The sequence below is a fragment of the Acomys minous genome (assembly GCF_964271855.1).
Source record: "Acomys minous genome assembly, chromosome: 6".
Lineage (NCBI taxonomy): Eukaryota > Metazoa > Chordata > Mammalia > Rodentia > Muridae > Acomys > Acomys minous.
Genome location: NC_140487.1, coordinates 82245224 through 82265604, shown reverse-complemented (window position 1 = coordinate 82265604; position 20381 = coordinate 82245224). Strand labels below are relative to the sequence as shown.

Below are 20381 nucleotides of genomic sequence, written 5' to 3'. Positions count from 1 at the left end.
CCCAACTCCCTGGCTACTCCCCTGGCTCCCCTGCACTCCCCTCCCCGCTCTTCCTGTATGTGTTCTGTAGTGAGAATTCAGGAATTTTGGTCTCTTAAAAAAACACAGAAATCGGCAGTGCATGCCTGTAATCCCAGCACCTCAGGGAGGCAGGGGCAAGAGGATCTCTGTGGTTCAAGGCCAGCCTGGTCGACAAAGAGAGTCCAAGACAGCCAAGATTACACAGAAAAACCCTGTCTCAAATAACAACAATGAGAAAAAAATCCCTCCAAACCAAAACCAGCCCCCCACCAAAAAAACCCCACAGAAATATTGTAAGAATATGTTTTCATTTAATCCCAGGTATGGGGATGGGGGCTGCTTTGAATCAGAGGACTATGATTTGCCTCATGTTCTAGCAGAGGCGTGGTTTGGCCAGCTGCAGATATTTTCTGCAATTGTGTAACATTTGGAATTCTGGGAACTTTCAGAGGGTATATAAATGCTAGATCTCCCATGGGTGTGTGTGAGAGAGTGTGTGTATGTGTGTGTGTGTGTGTGTGTGTGTGTGTGTGTGTGTGTTGGTTATTCAGGGGGGTCGGTTGTGGTTACTTAGCAGTCATGCTCAAATAAAAAACAAGAAAGAAATTCTACTCAAGGATCTCTCTCCTCTTTCTATCCTCTTTTCTCTCCTATCTAGTAAAAGAGCCCACAAAGTAACAAAGAGCAGATACTTCTTCTTTTTCTTGTTTAGACTGTCTATTTACATTAAAAACCTCGATTTTTTTTCTTTTTATCCACATTATGCTGATGTCTCAGGGAAATGCCCTTCCCCCATAGGATTTCCCACAAACATTGGGTTGGTGGAGTGGGGGGAGGTGGGAGCATGGGAGGAGGTGGGGGTGGAGGGAGCGAACCGGACGAGACAATATTTAGCAACAACAGTGCAAACTGAAAAGAATGGCTGCAGAACATCTGAGATTGAATCTGGACCTCTCCCATTCTAGACTACTGCAAACTGCACACAGAGCCTTCACTGTCTAGACTACTGCAGACCCCATGGAGAGCCTTCACTGTCTAGACTACTGCAGACCCCATGGAGAGCCTTCACTGTCTAGACTACTGCAGACCACGCGCAGAGCTTTCACTGTCTAGACTACTGCAGACCCCATGGAGAGCCTTCACTGTCTAGACTACTGCAGACCCCATGGAGAGCTTTCACTGTCTAGACTACTGCAGACCCCATGGAGAGCCTTCACTGTCTAGACTACTGCAGACCCCATGGAGAGCCTTCACTGTCTAGACTACTGCAGACCCCATGGAGAGCCTTCACTGTCTAGACTACTGCAGACCCCATGGAGAGCCTTCACTGTCTAGACTACTGCAGACCACGCGCAGAGCCTTCACTGTCTAGACTACTGCAGACCACATGGAGAGCCTTCACTGTCTAGACTACTGCAGACCCCATGGAGAGCCTTCACTGTCTAGACTACTGCAGACCCCATGGAGAGCCTTCACTGTCTAGACTACTGCAGACCACGCGCAGAGCCTTCACTGTCTAGACTACTGCAAACTGCACACAGAGCCATCACTGTCTATACTGCTGCAGACCATGCGCAGAGCCTTCATTGTCTAGACTGCTGCAGACCACATGGAGAGCCTTCACTGTGTAGACTACTGCAGACCGCACGCAGCATAGCCTTCACTGTCTAGACTGCTGCAGACCACACGCAGAACCTCATACTTACTCAAACTGGTGTTGAAGAGGTCTCTAGGATGGTAGCCACTGCTCTGTGTGACTCTAGATTTTAGCAGGAGCAGGCAACCAAAGGCAAAGCTGGAAGTAAATTTTAAGCCTGGCTTAGTTTTCTTTGTTTTTTAGAATTAACGTGTGTGTGTGTGTGTGTGTGTGTGTGTGTGTGTGTGTGTGTGTGTGTTTGTGTAAGAGAGAGAGAGAGAAAGGGAGGGAGAGAGGGAGAGAGAGAATATGGATGCCACAACACCTGTGTGTATGGGAGGGAAAGAAAAAGAGAGGTATGTATCACACACACACACACACACACACACACACACACACACACACACACGGGGGTATACATTTGCCACAGCGCCTGTGTGTAGGTCAGAGGACAACTTGTGAGAGTCAGTTCTCTCCTACCATGTGAGTTCTGGGACTCAACTCAGACCCTCCGCCTCTGTGACGGCACCTCCACCCACTGAGCCATCCCATCAGCCCAAGCCCTCCGCTCTTCAACTAGGCGTGTTCATGACAGGTTTACTGTAAAGCTGAATGCAGAACTGAGTAATCAAAAATATGTATGAATCAAAAATTCATTGGGCTCTGCATGATATTTCATCTGAAGTAAAGAGCTCTGCAGTGTAGACTAGTTTGGGGCGGGGGCGGGGGCGGGGGCGGGGGCGGGCGCAAGTCAAAGCGATTCACAGGACTGATGTGTCCACTTTCACCATGGGCCTAGACACTCACTGTGCATCCTATTGGGATATCATTTTTTTCTCCTTTATTAATTTATTCTTGTTACATCTCAATGGTTATCCCATCCCTTGTATCCTCCCATTCTTCCCTCCCTCCCATTTTCCCCTTATTCCCCTCCCCTATGACTGTTCCTGAGGGGGATTACCTCCCCCTGTATATGCTCATAGGGTATCAAGTCTCTTCTTGGTAACCTGCTGTCCTTCCTCTGAGTGCCACCAGGTCTCCCCCTCCAGGGGACATGGTCAAAGGTGAGGCACCAGAGTATGTGAGAAAGTAATATGGGATATCATTTTTTGTCCAGTATCTACAAAGTGAATGAATTTGTAAGACAATTAATGACTCATATTTGTTCAGTTAAATATAAAAGCATTTAGATTCTAGATCTTGCAATTACTAGTTCCTTTTAAAACAAATTTCCTCATTTCTTTGTTTCTCTTGTGTGTTAGTGGTCATTTCCTCCAAGTCTATTCTGACATGTGGTTTTTATTAAAATTTTCTTCAAGATTTATTAATTTTTATCTAATACATGTAAGTATTTTGCCTGCCTGTATGTCTATGTCTGAGCACCACATACATGCCTGATGCCTATGGAAGCCAAAAGAGGGTGTCAAGATTCCCAGGAACCAGAGTTATAAATGTGAGCCAATATCTTAGTGCTGGGAATCAAACCGTGGTCCTCTGAAAGAGCAGCCAGTGCTCTCAGCTGCTGAGCCATCTTGCCAGCTCTGCTGACAAAGTTTTAATGCAGTGCTTGCTGGCCAAGCTGGAGGCTAAGAACACAGGACTAACTACTCAGTAACCGGGGAGTCCATACTCTCTTGTGGGAGGCAGTGTAAGATTGAATATAAAATTCAATGAGACGAGAGCTGACTTCTGCTGTCTGAATTTCACCAAGAACAGTTATTGTGAATTAATTGACTTCTATGTACTCCTATTTCCTCACCTGTAGAAGTGGAAGAATCGTAGTTGAAGTGATTTGTTGGATGGCCCCTGTAGGCAGTCAAAACATTGGCCAGAACACAGTGTTCAATTACTCTTAGCTATGATGAGCTGTTGGGCTTACAACACTGTGTAATCTTTCAGGATTATTATGAGAACTGCAGGAAGTTTGTATAGCTACTGTCTCTGCTTCATGAAAAACATAAAGCAAACACAGATTAAGACTTACAGAGCACTTACTATACGCTAAGAACTCTCCTGTTTACCTACACACTCAACGTTCACAACAGCCGACAGAGGTGTTGCACTTCTTATCTCATTTTACAGGGAAGGAAAGTTCTAGCTAAAATATGTGGTGTCAAATGACAAAAGGTAAGAAGTGCTGAGAGGATGCAAAGGAAATAGGGTCCCTGCATGTGGATAGGCAATAAAAAAAATAACACAAACGTTATAGAAAATAATATAGAGTCTCCTCAAAAGAAAAAAAAAAACTAAAAACAAAACTACTGTATGATGCAGCAATCCTATTACTGGGTGTACATATTCAAAGGACGTGAGGTCTGTAACCTTACACACTGGCAATATCCAGGAAATGGATACAATTTGTGTCTACCAACTGTAAATGGATAAAGACAACATGCTCCATATATACCATGGGATACCACCAGTCAGCTAAAACATAAAGAAGAGGGAAATTCCATCACCTGTGGCAACCTTGATGGGACTGGGGATCACCTTTTAGATCATATAAGCTGGACCCAGAAAGACAGGTGCTAGATGCCGTCATTTCCCTGAATCTAAGTAAGTGACGTGGGCAGATGTTGAGAGTAGAACGGTGGTTTCCAGAGGCTGGCCTTGAACTCAGAGATGCAGCTGCCTCTGCCTCCTGAGGGTTGGGCTTAAAGGCGTGCACACTCACCACCCAGGTTTGAACACAATCTCATAACATATATTTAAACTAGAGATTTGGTAGATAATTGGGTCTTCTGGGAAAATTATCAAGAAAGTTGGCTTTCTGAAGGTTGTTTTATATTCATTGACAGTTTCATACGTGAAGATAAAGGACTTTAGTCCTTTTCATCTTCATTACTCTATCTAATCCCCTCCCTCATTCTTCTGTTGAGACCCTTCTTTCTTCTTCCCAATAACCTCTCCTACTTCTATGAGTCAGTCCCCGTGTGTGTGTGTGTGTGTGTGTGTGTGTGTGTGTGTGTGTGTGTGTGTGTGTATGTGAGTCCCACTGAGTTTCATTGGGGTTGCTTACATGAGCATGGACAAGAGGTTTTTTTACTGGACCATAGGCAATTTAACAGTGGCCACTCCACTGAAGAAAATGACGTCATTCCACGGTTAACTCTCAATGGTCCTTCAGGGAGCGGTGGGGCCTATGAGCCCTTCCCTTTCCCATGATGAGTCTATGATGCTCATATGCAGACTGCGACAGCTGTGGTGAGCTCATGAGTGTAATAGGCATGGCATGTCCAGAAGACAGCTTCATTGCATTCCTCCCCTACCTGTGGCTCTTACATTCTTCCCCTCCCCTCCCAGGGATGGTTCTCTTGAGCTTTGGGGAGGTGTGCTGGTGCTGGTGCTGGTGGTGGTGGTGCTGTTGGTGGTGGGTCAGAAAGATGTCTTGTTTAGGTCCTGCACTCCAATCACTTATTCTCTGAGCTTGGACCAGTTCTGAGCCCGTACTTAGGCTGGTTATGTTTTAACTGGTTAATTCAAAACCTTCTAGTGTTTACACCAAGGACTCCCACCCTCCTGGTGGAAGTCTGGAGACTTGAACAAGGACGGGGTTAAGTATTCAGAGTATTCTCAATTTGTCTAGGTTTGAAGTGTAAGGGGGACCCGATGCTTTGTGAGGGTGGACCATAAAAATGTTTAATAATCGAGCCAAGTCAAGGCAACAGTAGCACCTGTCAGATACAACAGTCTCACCACTGCTTCTTCACCTACGCCGTAATTAACCACAGATGAACGGCTGACGTAAGAAGCAGTAGCAAAGGGTAGGTTTGGGGAGTCAAGCCAAGAATTTCTGAGGTCAGCTTCAGGAAAGGGTAAATCCAGGAAAAGCAAAAGGAAGGCCAGGAGGCTATGGCTTGTTGCCTTCCCTGGAGTCAGGGATTTTCATTTGGGTATTATAAATCAGGAGACACTTGGCTTCAGCACTATGTTCATTCTCCCTTCCCCCATCATGCCATGTTCCTTCTCTCCAATAGAACCTGTATTTCCCCGCCCCCATATCCACTCCTCTGCAGATCCAGGTACTCCAAGGGATACTGACCTCCTCTCTGGCTCCAGCAAACACCCCCTGACTATCTTCAAACTGAGAGAATTACAACCATCCCATTCTCCTGATAAAGTGGCTGGCCCAGAACAGACCTGTGACATTTGCACGGAGCTTTGGGAAATGGTGAACTATGAAGACAAGCATCTAGATGTTAAACAGAAACAAGAGATGCAGCTCTTTCTGTCTCTGACAGAGTTTGACACGAAGGTGTAGGCTCGGATGACCTTGGACAGTCTACAGTGCCAAGGACATCAGAGAAGGAAGAGAAAGAAAGCAGTGATGACACCGCAGAACCATGCACTCAACAGCTCCTGAATCCTCTATTTGACTCACTCTGATTCTTCAGCTGCGTTAGATAATAGATGCCATTATTCAAAGCAGATTGAAGCCAGATTTTCTCTGAAGGTCTGAACATTAGAAGTTACAACACACAGGGATGCACGCTTGTGTACAGCCATCTGCCGGTGTAAGTGCTAGGAAAACAGTAAAGGTCAAACTGCTTCTAGGAAAGTACTGCCAAAAGACAAAGTGAAGCAAGAATTCAGGGTCTCTGGCATCATTTGGGAACTTGCAAGCCCATCATCTTAGTCCTCCATCAGCATCAACATCAGCATCAGCATCAGCTGAGATGCAGGGTTGGAAGCTTCTCCTGACTGAAGCCATGAAACACTGCATCTCAACAGGGTTAGCATGCTTTTCCTGCACATATTAACACTGGGGAAGCATCTTCCTAGGACATTTAGACACCGGAAGTGCCCTGGGGACAAGGAGCTAAGCAATGCAAGTTCCCAGCTACCTCCTGGTGATCCCTCCAGTTTGCTCATATTTCTTCCCCTCCCCTCCTCCCCAGTTCTTGTGGAAGAGCTTTAGAAGTCACGTCACACTCTGGTCCCTTTCCTTTGGGTCCGTTTTGACTCTAACACCATGTAGTAATTTGAGAGCAGTTACCTGAAGCTCAAGTGGCAAGGGCATTCCTCTTTCTAATGAGACAGAGGCCAGTAAGGGCTTTAATTAAGAAAAGGAAAGCCCACATCCTAAACCGAGCTGTTATTTGTGAGTTCAGATGTGGTAAGAAAACCTAGACTTGAGGGATGAGGTGACTCGTGGCTTCCATCCTCGCATAGCGTGTACACAGTAGGCTCTCAGGGACGGATATAATTTGTAGGGCTAGGTGCAAAAACGAAATGTAGATTTTTTTTACTTAAAATGATCTATGTAAGTGTATTTGTAAGTGATTGGCATCCCAGGGCTTGGGTAGGGGACAGAGACCTGGGACTTGGACTCATTGGCCAGCCAGTCTAACCTACTTGGCAAGCAGCAGGCCAGATGAGAGATTCTGCTTCTGAAATCAATGGGGACGGCACCCGAGGAACAACATGAGAGGCTGCCCTCCAGCCTTTACACGTACGAGTGCACCTCCCCCTTCACACACACCTCTGCACACATAGACACAGCAGAAAATAAAAAAATATGATTTAGAATTTTGTCTATAATGTGCAATGTGTGATATATGTGCCTAGTACGTATGTATATATGGTCCATGTTTATGTCTATGAATGCTTCTGAATAGGCACCAGTGCACCTGCCTGCTTGGCATTTGTGGAGGTCAAAGGAACACCTCGGTTGTCTTCAGTTTTCACCTTGCTTAGATAGGGTCTCTGAGAAGCAAACATTTGGAGATTTTATCTTCTTACTATCTTCCATTTTGCCATCAGCAAGCTTGGCTTACGAGACGTACCACAAGGCGTCCTGTCTGTACCTGGGCTCCTGAGAGCTCCACTTCAGCCCTCATGTTTGCATGGCATCTGCTCTTTCCACGGATCCATCGCCTCAGCCTTGGCTTAGACTTTCAATAAGGTGATTTTAGAGCATTGAACCAGGCATGGGGCTCCCCTCACTGTGGGAGTTCCAGGCTTGGGTGACCTTGAAGTCAGCTCATCTCTCAAAGTAAAAGGAGATAAAGTCTCTAGCTTTAGAAAATATTGTATGATTAAAGGGAGTCATTGGTGATACAAGTCTTAGACCGATGCATGGTGAAACCATCACACTAAATATTTATTCAGTTCTCCGCTCAAGCCTTACCACAGGCGAGGATGAATGACAGTTTTATAGATGCAAATTAAAAACAAAAGGACTCCTCAGACCAACACGCTGAGTAGGTGAGCAAACACTGCAGGCACGTAAGGGGGCCTCAGCTTGTTGTGGTAGGCAGATCCACCTGTGTTACTTATTTAATATTGAACCATAGACCCACAAAAATCTGCCTTCCACAGGTCATGAATAATTTTTTCTAATTAGTATTAATATTACTGATTTACAAGTAAAGACTAGACATAGTCTGGCTTGGGGTGCTAGTAAATAAGTTTATAGTGACACACTATTTTGTCCATGTGGATACCTGTTTATCATGTGGCCGCTTTCTCCTGTGTGAATTTTCGCCTTTAGCCTTCCTTTTCGTCATCAAACCCTCTCAAAAGACCTACTTCAGCCCCATTACTAAAGGTGAGCAGACAAGATACATACAAGTGACCCATTTTCCTGATTTTTTTTAGGAAATGCTTAGCAAGTTCTGTCTGAGAGACCCAAATTACTGTGAGGGAATGAGTAAATCTACATTCAAGAACAGGCTCAAGTTAACAAGAAGCAGCTCGCTTTAGCGCTTGCAGACCCCAGCAGCAGTGAGCCAGCCTCCATCACATCTGTGGTGGGCATGCAGTCCATTTACCCTCACAGAGGAGTCGTCTGGGGGAAGCTACATCTGACCAGCGCAGTTGGCTGATTATCTGGGTCTGCCCTGGATGTGAACTGCGACAATTCCAAAAGCCCCGTGCCACCACCATTTATATGAAATTTAAAAACCCATGCAACTGATGCAGAAGCAGTTTTTGCCCTTGACAATCAGAGGAGAAATCTAAGTTATCAACACTACCCCTAGAAGGCAGCAGAGCCGGAGATGGAGACAACGTGTTATAATGCTCTGCTGCTACCTGAAGCCCTGTGTTGCTGAGAGATGCATGCTTATATCTTAGGAAACCCCTTACTGTGACCCTAACGTGCACCACAGGAGCACTGGGGACCCGCACATTGAAGGGTCAATATCAAGAAAGGGGCGCAGTCAATGTCTGCCACACAAGAGTGGGGCACAGACTTACTTTCACCTAGTATTCCCATAATTACATAATAGTCACACGTTCAAGATCTAGGCTCCTCTGAGAAAGTGCTTTCATGGGACAAGTATTAACCCTGAAGACCAAGCTGGGGCCAGTTGAGATATCTTTTTTTTTTTTTTTTAACAAAGCATTTCATTCATGATGGATGCAATCAGCCTTGGAAAAGGGTATTCTGGTCTGTTGCACTCCTTTGGTCAGGATCCAGTTGGCATCAGAAATGGGGCATCTGAACAGGTTACCCCACGACTCGGTGTGGGGGTGGGAGGCAGAGGCTCTGACATGTCAGTTTTAAAGGGTACCAGTGACCCAAATCCAGAGCCATGCTTTGCAAGAAGCTGGGCATGCAGCCTGCCTCCTCTAGCTCCGCTGCAGGCCTGGAAGCAAGCCTGTCTATGCTTTTGTGAATCTGAACCTACATCAGGTCGAGCCAACTCCATCAGTGGGGAAACACAAATGGCCACTTCATTTTTATTCAGCTGACCAGAGGCTCCCAGTGAAGAGCTTCCCAGGGTGGCATGCCAGAGAAGCTCCCGGAAGCACAGCTTCCTTAAAGAAGGCTCATCCTGCTCCCGGCCACGAGGCCTCTTAGGGCTGGATCATTCCCTTCTGAGGAAAAACAGGAGCTTGAGCCATGGCACAGCTGTTGTCAATTTGTGCCAAACTACACGAACAGCCCCTTCTATAAACAACCAGGCAAACACCAGAAACCAAGTAAACGGGATGGATCTGAAGGGTTGTGAATTCTGAACAGTGTGAGACTGCAACCCATTGGCTGGAGAGGCTGCCCTAGGAGCTGCCTGTCAGGCTCAGAATGTGTCTGGAGAGATGTCTGATAATTGCTATGCTTTAAAGTGCTCTGGAAGGCAGCATGGCATAATACTGATGGCTGCAGACTCTGTAGCCAGAATCTCTGGCTTACAGTGTGGCTTCTGCCATGTAGTAAAGTTCATATTCAGAACAAATAACTTAATCTCCTTGAGCCTCAGTTTTCACATCATGAAATGGGATAACACATCGTCTCACCTCATAGTTAGTAAGTCAATGAGTAAAGTATAGCTGAGGCATTCAGACCAGGGTCTGACGCATCAGAAGTGCTCTCTCATCCTGGTCTTTAAGGAAAGCAGCCACAGCTAGCATTCATGCCCTGTGGAGACATCTTCCATTTCACTGATGTTAGCCTTCCTTTAGGGGATGAAAACAAAGCCACCCTCTGGAACAACTCAGACCACAAAGTCCATGATACTGCTTAGAATTCTGTTCTGAATGAGACCGGGAGGAAAGGCATCCTAGGCAGGTATGAGGTACTCCCGTGAGCAGGGCATTGCGCTAGGACCTTAGCACTCAGCCAACAAGAGGGGCAGGGCTCTGTTCTGTAGTCAAGCTGGGCCTTGAGGGGTGTGAAAAAAAGTAGATTAAGACAGTTGTACAAATAAATACCTCAGTACAGAAATAGTGTGGCCAGACCTGGGGGTGCATGGGAGGCAGAGGCAGGAGGATCTCTGTGAGTTTGAGGCCACCCTGGTCCAAAAAGTGAGTCCAGGACAGCCAGGGCTACACAGAGAAACTGAGAGAGAGAGAGAGAGAGAGAGAGAGAGAGAGAGAGAGAGAGAGAGAGAGAGAGGGAGGGAGAGAGAGAGAACGAACACGTGAAGATGGGACAGAAAGTTGACTGTAGATCATTGATTCTCAACCTTCCTAATACTGTGACCCTTTAATACAGTTCCTCATGTTGTGGTGACTCCTAACTATAACATTATTTTCATTTCTATGTCATAACTGTAATCTTGCTACTGTTATGAATAATAACATAAATATCTGACATTCAGGATATCCAATATGCGACCTCTGTAAAAGCGTTGTTCAATCCCTAAAGGAGTTGAAATCCACAGGTAGAGAACCACTGCTCTAGATGGTTTTTGTTTATGGGAACCCAGAAAATTTGATGATGCCATCAAGAAAGAGAGAATGAAGAGTCAAAGAAGCGTAAGAAAGCATAGGTGTACACAGGAAGAGACACGGACACACACACACACACACACACACACACACACACACACACACCTGCGAGTAGACATCTTAGAATTGATTCCATGATCCCATGGGTCCATCAGGTCCAGCTCTGCTGTGGGGACTACAGAAACAGAAAGATGCATCTTCAAGAGAGAACTGATGGTGCTTGGTGACTTCTCACATGAGGGAAGAGGAAGAGAACGTGCTTCAGCGTCCTGGCTAGTTGAGATACTAAAGCAGCAACTTGGCCTTAGACTTTCTAAGCCTACTCATTCAAGAAAAGCAAAGATGAAGGAGGCCTTCCCCCGAATATAGCCTTGAAGATGAGTAGCAGCAAGGATGGCACTGTCATCAGAGAAAACATACAAGTGGACTCAGCCCTGACTTCTTCACGTAAGCCATGGGGTCTGACTGAGTCATGGAGCGAGCATCTGCTCCCCCAGAGAGCCAAAGGTGTTTAACTCCACAGAGCTCAATGGATCTTTGGCTTCATCTCCTGGGCTACTGAGCTATATGCCTCATTTGGGCTCCGTGGAGCATCTTTTCTTCTGCAGTTTTGCCAGCTTGCAGGACAAGGCCACGACGCATTACGCAACTTCCAAAAGAGCGTTCTTGGAGCACCATGGAGCTTCTTGGAGGATTTGCTTTGTAGGATGGGAACGGAGTGTGTTTGCTTGCAACAAGAAGTGTGACGATGTGAGCTGCAGTGTGACTCAGTGTCAGCACTGCAGACAGCTGTGGCGTAGGCCAAGTGAGTGAGTGAGGCCTGTCCTCGCACAAGATGAACGATCAGGAGCTAAGCAGCAACTGCAGCATGCTGAGCTCAGGTGCCAGATCCCAGGGCTCCAGACCCCAAAATCATCATAGCCAAGCCTGTTGTCTTACAGGTGAAGAAATCTCTCAGAATAGTGGGAAGACATCTGTATGAAAGGCACACTCCACCACCACCACCACTTTAGCCTACGGCTTCCTGGGACCACAGGGTTGAGCCAACTGGGGCCAAGCGTGCGGGTGGCACCTCCATGTTGTGAGCATAGGCCAGAGACAGAAGCTGCAAGAGCTAAACAAACCTTGGTGGAGGGGTTGCCCTCTGAGGTCCTAGCGGTAGCCAGGCAACCCGCTTCACTGCGGCTAAGAGAAGAGGGGACTAAGGAATGGAGAACACCTGAAAGGAGGACTTGTTTCCTTCCTTGCTGTGGCTGGATTGCTCCCTCAACCTAACAGTGGGGTTTTCAGACATAAATTACTGGCCACCATGCCAATGACATCATCACTGCGGGCCAGGCACTAAGCTAGGCTCTTCACACGCGTTCTGTCATCGTTTCCCCAGAAGCACTCTCTGAGCTGGCATGAGCATGGCAATGTTGGTTTTAAAACCACGAAACATGAGAGGCGGCATAGAGACTTAAGCTGGTCAGGTAGCATGTTAAGTGGGGTTGGACAAAAAGCCAAGCATCCTGGCTCCAAAAGAGGCGGCAAAGGCAGAGGCCACAAAGGAGAGGTGCAGAGAGTGGCTGTGCTATGCAAACCACATCAGAGAACAGAGGAAAGGCTGGAAGAGAAAAGAGGGGGAAGAGAGAAAAGAGGGGGGACTTAGTACAGTGGAGAAGGGGGGGTGGAGGCAGCAAGGGACACACAGCCCAGGAGAAGGTGCTGCTCACAAACTCTGTCATTTCAAGGGCTCTCCAAACACACAGCCAGCAAAGCAGGCAAGCTCAGGTCATGAACGCTGAGGAAGAGCTCCAAGGGAAGTCCTTGCTCACGACGGGGACAACAGCCTCAGCCAGACTCACACCTGAGAGTGGCCTGTCATGCAGTACGCACAAATCCGAGATCACAGGGGCTGGGACTCAGTCTCAGTCCAGCTTTGTCACTCCCTAGCTGTTGAAGTGACCTTAAGCCTCCGTTCCCTTATTTATGAAAGCAGACGCAAGGCAGCTCCCATAGAGTTATGCCGAGAGATGGGTGAAGCGTGTGGGCGCAGATGTGCACAAAGGGCCTGGCATGCCAACGAATGCTATTACTACCAGCTGTGAGTGGGATCGGCCCACCTCTGTATGTGATAGTTTCACTGTCTGAGAGGCTGCAGAGGTTCTCTGACTTTGGCCTACTTCAAGGTCATGGGCCTTGCAGATAGAGTTCAGTGCTGCTGCTCTAGGCTGGTTCTGTATCTTGTTTTTGTTTTTCTGCTCGGCTAATGAACTTGTGAGAAGAACAGAAACACAGCACACAGATAAAAGGGGATATGCGCAGAGTTGTGTTTTTATTTACTGCTAAGTAAATAGCATAAATGCTATTATAAATAAAGTTGGAGAGAGCTGCATAATTTTACACATTTCTAAAGTGTGTATTTTATATCTATGGAGAGAGGAGCATCTGTTAGGAATATTAATATCAAGAGTGGGGTTAAGGAGCTGGAGAAATGTCTCAGTGAATAGGAGGACTTGCTACTGTGGCAGAGGACCTGGGTTCAGTTCCTGGCCCTCACTTAGCGGCTCACAACTCCAGTTCCTGGGGAGTATGCTTATGATGCACATACATGCGGAAAAGTCATGCATACCCTTAAAATAAAAATAAACCCTAAAAGAAAAGTGGGATTAAGCTTTAATTACAATAAAACTATTGATACATAGCCAGGAACTGTAACATTTTTCAGACTCAATAAAAACAACTTTACTTTTCATAGTAAACAAAAGCCAAGTAGTAGCTGAATTTATGAAATGCTATAAAATAAAATCCCTACTACAACCAAAACAATTTTGGGTGCATCTTCTGGTTTTGGTTATAATAGGAATTTTATTTTATAGCATTTCATAAACTTAGTTACCAGTTGGCTTTTGTTTACCATGAAAACTTGTAGCAAATACTGAGAAAGACATCACAAAGTTTCTCTGAAGCACCCTGTGATCACTTAGGTCAACACACAATGCCACAGCGAGCCACAAGGTACCAATCTGAGAAGCTGTGAGCCCATCTGGCTACAGGAACAGAGACAGCCTTGGCAATGGCCCCCTTACTTCTGCCACCCTTTGTTCATCTGACTAACAGTCGGCAGTGGTGAGGGGTGGTGTGACATGTTTCAGGGTATCACAGGGTAAGCAGGTGCTTATTGCAGTCTCAGCCTCTTTGGGGTAATGAATGCTAAATTGGAGGAATTCTAATTGAAGCACAGTTACACATAGTAGGAGAGCAGAGCACGCTATTTTTAAATTAAAAATCCAAGGAGACTTGAATACCTCCCTCCCCTCTTTGGGAGAGACGGTCCTCGGGGAGGCACTGCCATTTCTTGCGGAAGAGAAATGACGGTACATTCTAATAATGTTATTCTTAGCTTTCCCTATTACACTGTGACCCCTAGAGATGCTGAATTGTTTGAATACAGGCAGTTTTTGGTTATACGCAAAGGCAGCCTTCTTTTAATAACATCTAATGAGAAAATGTAAAGAAACAGAGGAAGAGCCATGGCAGTCATGAGCAACCTTGGTGGGCGGGGCTCATAGCTACACTCAAGGCCCCCCATGCATGGACATAATCAACACACACACAAAAAAAACAAAAACAAAAACAAAAAACAAAAACCGTGTTTGAGGCATTAGACAGAGGATTTGTGACGTCTTTTGCTTAATAGCCCACATCTCTAGGACAGTGGGACCAAGGACAACACTCTGAATGAGAAGACACGTACTCCAGGTCTCCAGCTCAGCCAGAGCAGGTGCTTGTGGCGCAGAGTGGCTGCGGCAAGCATCTCCTTAAAAAGCTTTCCCTGAGGGGCAAACACCCCCTTTTTTTTCTGAAATCTTTCTTGAAAGGTCCATGGTAGTTGTCCGAGATTTTGATGACATGTTGAGAAGGAAAGGTGATCAAATTAAGAGCTTTCTAATGGAAAATTAAGGCATGGTTGGCAACTAAAATGCTCTGTGTGGCACGGGGGTGGGGCGGGCAACCCCAGAGCCTGCACAGACACCAAGCCAGAAGCCATGTAAGTGGCCAGAGTCAGAAGCTCAGGTTCAGAGTAGGGCTAAGCCAGCAATGAAGGGTTTGCTAAGCAAACGTTTTGGCAGTACCTTGTAGCAAGCTCCATAAAACCTTCCTGAGTTAGAATAGGGAGAGAGCTGTACAGCATGGGCAACGGTAGCTATGATCACAGCAGTGATGATCACGGCAGCCATGAGCCACTGAATGCAACAAGACAGGAGGCATGTGTAGCTCCGCCCATGCGATGACACTGAATAATCTATCTCACTCCCAACAGCCCAGGCTAGGTCCTGAAGTTCAGAAGGCCTTGGAGAACCTTCTGCCCTACTTCCTTCCCTGCTCTTCCTCACAGAGTGGACTTATCTGTTGGTGTCATGAAGCTGTTAACTCCCTGGGGTGTGCCTCACTATGCTTGTTTGTCATGCACACCTAGTACCTTACTGCGTTTGGAACCTTAGTGGACACTTGCTGGCAATCTTGTGAATCTGGAATGCATTAAAAAGCTAAGTAAAAGGTCCTCTGCACATATGTGATGGTTAGTGTTTTTGTGGGGTTCCTAAAAGTGGAAGCAGGGGCTGTCTCTCACTCTTCTGCCTGTTTGTGGAACCCTTTTCTTCCTACTGGCTTGCCTCATTCAGCCTCGATGTGACAATATGTGCCTGTTCTTATTGTAGCTTGTTAGGCTGTGTTTGGTTGGTGTTCCCGGGAGGCTTGCTCTTTTCTGAGGGGAGGCAAGGGTGGGGGGATGGGGAGAGGGCAAAACAGGGAGACTGGGGGGAGGAAGGAGAGGAGAAATTGCAGTTGGGGTGTAATATATGAGAGAAGAATAAAAAAGGTTTAAAAAGATAAGTAAAGAATCTCTCTCTCCTCTCTTCTTCTTCTTCTTCTTCTTCTCCTTCTTCTTCTTCTTCTTCTTCTTCTTCTTCTTCTTCTTTCTCTCTCTCTCCCTCCCCCTCTCTCTCTCTCTCTCTCTCTCTCTCTCTCTCTCTGTGCGCATGTGTGTGCGTGCGTGCGTGCATGCGTGTGTGCGTGTGTGCATGCGGGTGTGCTTGTAGGGTTGAGTGGGCAATGAACAGGTTTTTGACTTGCCTGGAGGCATATAGCCAGCAAGTCACAGAGCCAGATCTGTCTAATTTCCAGGCCTGTGCCTTTAGCTGCTATACCATGTAAGTGATTGAAGAAGGGAGCTGGGAAAGGAACAACTCCGGCCTACAGGGAGTCTGGTACAATTTCCTGTGGGATACAAATGTATTTGATAGCATGGGTCAGCACACAGCGGGAGGGACAGGAGGTGCAGAACAGTGAAGCTAAGGGTACAGTGGTGATCTCAGCCAATGGCATCCAGAGAGGACAAGAGGATTGGTTAGAAGTACTTGTGGAGAAAAGTAGAAGATGGGGAGGTCGGCATCTGTTGATGGCAAGAAATCTTGGGTGATTCTCTCTATCTGATCTGCTCAAGGGACAGAGGCTCAGTGGTGGAAGCCAGCCTCATGATCTAACTGATCCTCCACCAAGACGACCATCAAAGGGCTGCAGTGCTTCAAAGGCATTTAAAACAACCACATGAGAAAAGTACACGACATACTAAATCTCTGCTATTTTCATCTCTTTCTCACCTGTCAGCATGACTCTGAAAATGCCAAATGCCAGAAACATTTGGGCTAGAAAAAGAGTTTATTCATTGCCTGAACTAAATCTTCACTTTGCCCTTCAGCCTTTGTCATCAATGTTGCCAAGGGGAGGGTGGGGAATGGCTTCCATAGTCCTTTCCAATTTCTTCCAGCTTTCCTTCAGATAATCATAAAATTTAATTAAATAAAATGGGGGGCATCTGTTATCAAACATAAACGGAAGACAAACCCTCAAGAAAGAAAGAAAGAAGAGAGAGAGAGAGAACGCCAGGATGCCATCTGAAGTCCATCCTACATCAAAAGTAATTGTTTAAAGATGCAAATGAGATCATGACCTTCTCCTTAAGTTCTGCCAGTGGCTTTCCATTGCCTCAGAATAAATTCCAGATCCATCCCCACTGCTCGCCAAGCCTGGCCTGACCTCAATCTTCCAGCCTGTCTCTCCGTGTCCTGCCTGGCTTCCTTTCTGTTCATCGATTTTCCCAAGTCCCAGGTCCCTCATGTCTGCTGTTTGCAGTCCTGTGATAGCCTCTTCCTGGATCTCCATGGATCATGGCCTAGAGACATCTCAGCTGCGGGACACCTGCTGGGGAGTCCTTCTTCACCCCCGGCACCCCTACTACCCAGCACATACATGACCCTGTTTGGCTCTTACTGATTTTAACATCACCTGAAACTTATGTTTTTATTTGTTTGTTTTGCTAAGCTGTCCCCTTATTGTTAACCTTGTGTCCCCCCTCTGTGTGTCCTGGGCACCTCACTTCTAGACCTATGGTTATAGCACAGCATTCTATGGTCACCAAGACATGTGCAACGTACCTAAGCCAGAAGCTGATGAAGAATGTGAACAGTGTATATATGTTGTATGTGTTTGTACACATGGACTCACGTGTAAGCAGGCACACATGTGTGTGGGTTTCACTATGTGTGCATGTGTGTGGAGGCCGGAGGTCAACCTTGGGTATAATCCATCACGTACTATTTCCGCTGTTTTATGAGAACAGGTGCTCTCGCTGCCCTGGTGCAGTACTTCCCTTAGGCTGGCGCCCTAGTGACTTGCATGCTAACTCTGGGACTGGGACTACAAGCGCAGCCTCTCTCCTGGGTCCTGGGGATGGAACCCTGGTCCTCATGTTTAGGCGGTGAGCACTTTCCCGACTAAACTATCTCACCAGCACCCTTGAGCTCCCTTCTTCAGTGAGCCAAGTCGAATTGTGTCACCACGAAGGAGCCGGCAAGAGAAGAGTTGGGGAGGAAAAAAAATCTAGTTTGAATAATTGGATCTGGCATTTTGAGTTGAGTAGATCAGACCTAAATCCTCTCTACCTGTAATCTGACGTTGGGCTCAGAGCTATGTATGGCTTTGTAACCAGGCCAAGGTACATTTTATTTGAGCACACTTTCAGCTGTATTTGAAACTGTCTCACCATACAGTCATTATTAGTAACCATATTTTTATCCTGCTTAACAAAGTTATATATAGCTTCCTTCAATATAATAAATAATTCAACACAATAGGAAGGTACATACCTCCTGGTATCCAAAAATGAAGATTTTTTTTGGTAGATCCTAGGGGAAGGGGATGGGGGGAGAGGGTGACGGTAATGAGGGCTCATCAGAGACCTTAAAATTAGTTACATCTTCAGAGTAATTAAAACCAAACCTGACCCTTGAATGGAAAACAAAACTTCCAAGAGACAGCAGAAACTAACATCCCCAGGACTATATTTTATCTCTACACAATTTCATACATTCCAAAATACTTCCCATATATTTTGCACTTTGCTCTCTATGACCAGGTTACAAAATTAGGGATGCTAAAAATATCAATCACAGAACAGAGAAGTAGCCATGTGCCCCAAATGCACAGCCAGCAGAGGGAGCGTCAAACCTCCTCCTGCCCACCTAGTAAACACAGCCTTATGCTGTAACTAATGAACAGCAGTGCTAGGAGACAGTATCTCTTAATTTAACCAAAGCTCTATTTCTACAGCTTACTTTCTCTTTCCATAGCAAGTGGCTTCTCTTGACCCACTGGGCATAGCCAGGAGCAGAACACAGTGCAGGACTCACAGCCCTTCACCATGGCGACTCGCCGGACAAGACCCAACAACTCATGTTGCAATACACGACTTACTGACATGAAACATTTTAGCTCAATCACAAATTAAGCTCCTCATAGCCATCTAGAGATCCTCATGGCAGAGAAACTATGACATAACTTATCAATCAATGGGATATTATGCAGCCAATAAGAACAATATTTTGGAAACTATCTCAAGATTGTGTGTAGAAAATACTACTACTACTACTACTACTACTAATACATAATGAATAATACATATTGAATAATCCAATCCTTATAACTTTCTCAAGTAAAGACTATTTTCTGTAGAAGAAGAAACCAAGACCATAGGGAGGTTAAATAACTTGAAAAAGTTCACCTAAATGTAGAGATGTGAGGATTTGAACTCAAGAAGTCATTCTTAGAATCCATTTTTTAAAACAAAGTAGAAATTGCTTAGAATAGTGGTGATAATCAGATTAATAGAGAAAGATCATGTGTGCACACACATATATATGTATGTATGCACAGGTATGCATATACATATATATTTATCATTTGACATAAAAATATATTTTGACCAGGAAGCAATTAAGAGCTACACTTTATTGAGCATGTACTTAGTGTCTTAGGTTCTGTGCTGCATGCAGATTAGTTAGCATCTCATTTAATTTTCCTCACATGTTTATGCAGTAGGTATTTCTTTACCACTTTGCTAATACAGTCATTAGGAGTTAAGGAATTTCAAATCGTCTGTCTCCAGAGACCAGATCCTACACCCAGTAAGTTGTAGCTATGGCTAGTATTTCATACCAGTGACTTTTTGGTGATTTCAATATTGCCTTTGTTCAAATTTTCAAGCAGTGGAACTTTGTTACTTAAAACCAGAGGGGAAAAATTTTAAAGCATTGGGCAGACATGGGTGAGACAGGCCAGGGTGCTGCCAGGACTACCGTGTGGCTCTTGGCCTGAAGGTTGCTCCGTGGCACACGACATTTAGGAGTACAGAGAGGATACAATCCAGGGCACTGCCTTGACATCTTGAAATCACACAGGAGTCCCTGAAGGCCCGGCAGTCACACGTACCGAACCTTTACTATGGACCCAGGAGTCTTCTAAATGCCTTGCGGAGTTTAAGTCCTGGGATTCTGAGAAGAACTACATGTTTATGTGCTGCCTCCGCTAAGGCCTGTAGTCCCCTCTCAGCGCTCACTGAGTCACAGGATGCTACCTGAGCTGACATGTGCCCCTCACTGAGACAATCAAAATAAGCGAGGCAGGTTTCAGACAAGGCATAGTCTTTAGTTTTTATATGAGGAAGAGAACTGATAGGGAAGACGGCCCTGTGACCACAGAGGAGGATATATAAGACTTGCTGGACTTTGACACTGGGCACTGAGGCTGCAGAAGCACTGACCCGGCCTGACTCAGAATGGTCGTGCCAATCCTCAGAAGCCATATGAGCTAATTCCTGAAGCCAACGCCCCACCCTCTGTCCTTCCATTCCCCGCTCCCTCCTCCCTTCAAGTGGTTTGGTCTTGTTTCTCTAAGTATGTGGTCCTCAGCCTTCCTAATGCTGTGACTGTTTAATGCAGTCCCTCATGTGCAGTGACCCCCATCCATAAAATTATAACTGTGATTTCGCTCCTGCTATGAGTTGTAATGCAAATACTTGATATGACATGTGACCCTCAACAGGTCAAGACCTACAGGCTGAGAGCCTATGTTCTCTGTATACTTTTTGACTGAATTCTTACAACTTTCCATGTGAAATGACCACAACCACAAGTTTCCTTTTCCTAATGAGGAAATAGATCTGTTCTCT

General features: G+C 45.9%; 1 protein-coding gene across 11 annotated transcripts in view; it reads right to left on the bottom strand.

Moving 5' to 3' along the window:
• Nucleotides 1-20381, bottom strand: part of SGIP1 (SH3GL interacting endocytic adaptor 1) — a 186488-nt gene that overhangs the window by 154206 nt on the left and 11901 nt on the right. The gene's annotated exons all lie outside the window — the stretch shown is intronic.